This window comes from Chondrus crispus, genomic scaffold (genome assembly GCF_000350225.1).
Source record: "Chondrus crispus Stackhouse genomic scaffold, scaffold_231, whole genome shotgun sequence".
NCBI lineage: Eukaryota > Rhodophyta > Florideophyceae > Gigartinales > Gigartinaceae > Chondrus > Chondrus crispus.
The window spans coordinates 116130-118760 of record NW_005179108.1 but is presented as its reverse complement, the minus strand read 5'-3'; positions in this window follow the sequence as shown (position 1 = coordinate 118760).

The window sequence follows — 2631 nt, the reverse complement described above, 5'->3', positions numbered from 1 at the left end:
GAGGGGGCGGGCAGGCGGAAAGGCGGGCGGGCGGGAAGGACGGCGCGGCGGAGGCGGAGATGCGCGGGTGGAGGCGCGACGAGGAAGGCGGGCGGCGGCATGGCGGGCGATGGCGAGGCGCGGCGCGGCGGCGGGCGGGGAGGGGGGGAAGATGGCGGGATGCGGGATGCGGGATGCGGGATGCGGGATGCGGGATGCGGGACGGTTGAGCTGGGAGAGACGCGGCACACGTGGGGACGTGGACAGGTGGCGCGGTGGACACGTGTCTGCGTGGAGACGTGGGAGACGTGGGAGACGTGGACGAGATGACGTGATCGGGCGGTCGGGTGGTGGTACAGTATGATCGGAAGGATCAAACTGTCAAGTCGGCAGTGCCGCGCGCGTGTCACGCTCACGACACTCCGTTTGGTTCCCGCTCCCTCCGCTGACGCGAGAGTAGAGTCCCAAACAATATCTGCCGGCATACACCACCGCCCCGCCCAGCCCGGTAGCAAGCATGCAATTTCTATTTGAGCCCCGCCTCCCTCACACCTGCCCTTCACTTCACCCTCTATAGCCACTTCCCTCCCCTTCTATTTGAGCCACCGCCTCCCCTACCGCTGCCCGTCACTTCACCCTCTGTAGTAGTCACTTCCCCCCCCCGCCCCCGCCATGGCGTCGGTCAATTTTGTCGTCGCAGAGTTCCTGCTCATCGTGCTCGTCATCGTCTCGCTAGGCTCCGAGGCCTTGCTGCACCACACCGAGTCGTGGCTGGCCCGGCGCCACGCGGACCTAGTCCCGGCGCTCAAGATCATCTACCGGGAGCTCATGATCCTGGGCTTCATCTCCTTCCTGTTCATCATGTACCAGACCATCTTCCAGCCGGGGCCGGACATCGTGCACTCGTTCGAGTTTGCGCACGTCTTCATCTTCCTGCTGGCCGTCTTCTACACCTGTGTCGTCCTCTTCTCGCTGTACGCCTCGCTGCGCCTGTCCGCCCACTGGAAGGCCATGGAGCGCATCGACGTCCCGACCTACGTCGAGTCCAAGGCCGAGTTCACCGCGCTGCGCCTGCGCATGCACAGCCGCCGCGACCCCGTCTGGCGCGCCGTCCAGTGGTGGCTCCCGCACCCGGCCCGCCTCTTCCGCTACCGCTTCCTGCACGACCTCATGGCGTACCACGACATCCGGTTCCAGTTCATCTTCTACCGCCGCCTGCCCGAGTCCTTCCGCTTCTTCTCCTTCCTGCGCAAGATCAAGACCTACATCTTCCTCAAGCTCGTCCACACCCACTGGACCCTGTACATTGGCCTACTTATCGCATCCGCCATCGACTTGGTCCGCCGCGGCCTCGGCGGCGTCGCGCCCCAGCACGTCAGCCGCACGGCCGTGGTCCACGCCGGGGACGCCGACGCCGCCGCAGCCGACGCCGAAAGCCACGACGAGGACATCTTCGACTCGACCGACCTCGTTGAGTCCGTGGCCTACCTCGTCGGCGGCGTGGCCCTCATCCTGCTCACGGAGCTGCTCTCGTATAAGATCCGCTCCATCTACTGGCAGCTCACCAAGAACCCGCGCATGTACTTTGCGGACGCGGCGGCGGCGTCCGGCGCCTCCCCGCCCGGCACGTCGGTCACCACGACCACGTCCACGTCCACGCCCGGCGAGAGCACGCTGGCCAGCCAGAACCCGGACCTCGGGTCGCCCATCGTGAGCGCGGCGGCGGGCGTGCCGGGCGTGGGCGTGCCGGGCGTGGGCGGCAGGGCGCAGGCGTTCGACGAGCTGGAGGTAGGCGGCGTCTCGCGCGGGCACTCCAGCGCGGTGACGTTCGAGGGGGTGGGGGAGGCCAGCAGCTCGGACGCGTGGGGCGGTGGTGGTGGTGGTAAAGACGCGGGGGCTCACAACGCGCTAATCAAGAACAAGTCGCTGGCCGTGACCAACGCGACGCTGGCCGAGAACCGGGCCGGGCACGAGCACGCCGAGAAGGCCGGGCGCGCGCGGACGTACCCCTGGGTGGTGCGCACGCTGGTGCCGCGCCTCACGCGCGTGGCCAGCCCCGTGGAGAAGATGTTCTGGTTCGGGTCGCACGCGTTCTACTTCTGGTGCGTGCAGTTTGTGCTCTTCTTCGCGACGGTGCTGCTGTCGGCCGTGACGAGCGCGGTAATCCTGGCGGCCGTGCAGAAGCAGCCCGTGACGGGGCTGCGCGTCGGCGGGCTGGTGCTGGCCGTGTGCACGCTGGCGTTGGTGCTCGTGCGCGCGGCCGCCATCATCAAGCGCTACACGTTCGTGCTGCTCAACGCCAGCCTCATCCCGGAGAGCATGGCCGCAAAGTCGATCCGGTCCGTCGAGCGCAAGCGCGTGCGGCGCGAGGCTCGCGCGCGAGCGCGCGGCGGCGCGCGCCGCGGCACCTCGTCCGACTCGGACACGAGCGACTCCGGCGAGGAGGCGGGCGAGGAGGCGGGCGAGGAGGCGGGCGAGGAGGCGGGCCACGCGGCGCACACGCGGAACGGGCTGCGCCGCGTGCAGACCGTGGCGGGGTACATGCGGATGGAGCGCGGCGCCGAGGCGGCGGCGGAGGCGGTGTGACGGCGGGGGGGGGGTGGTTTTCACCCCAGCGCAATTCCTCTGCCCAGATTTAATCATGGCCCCACT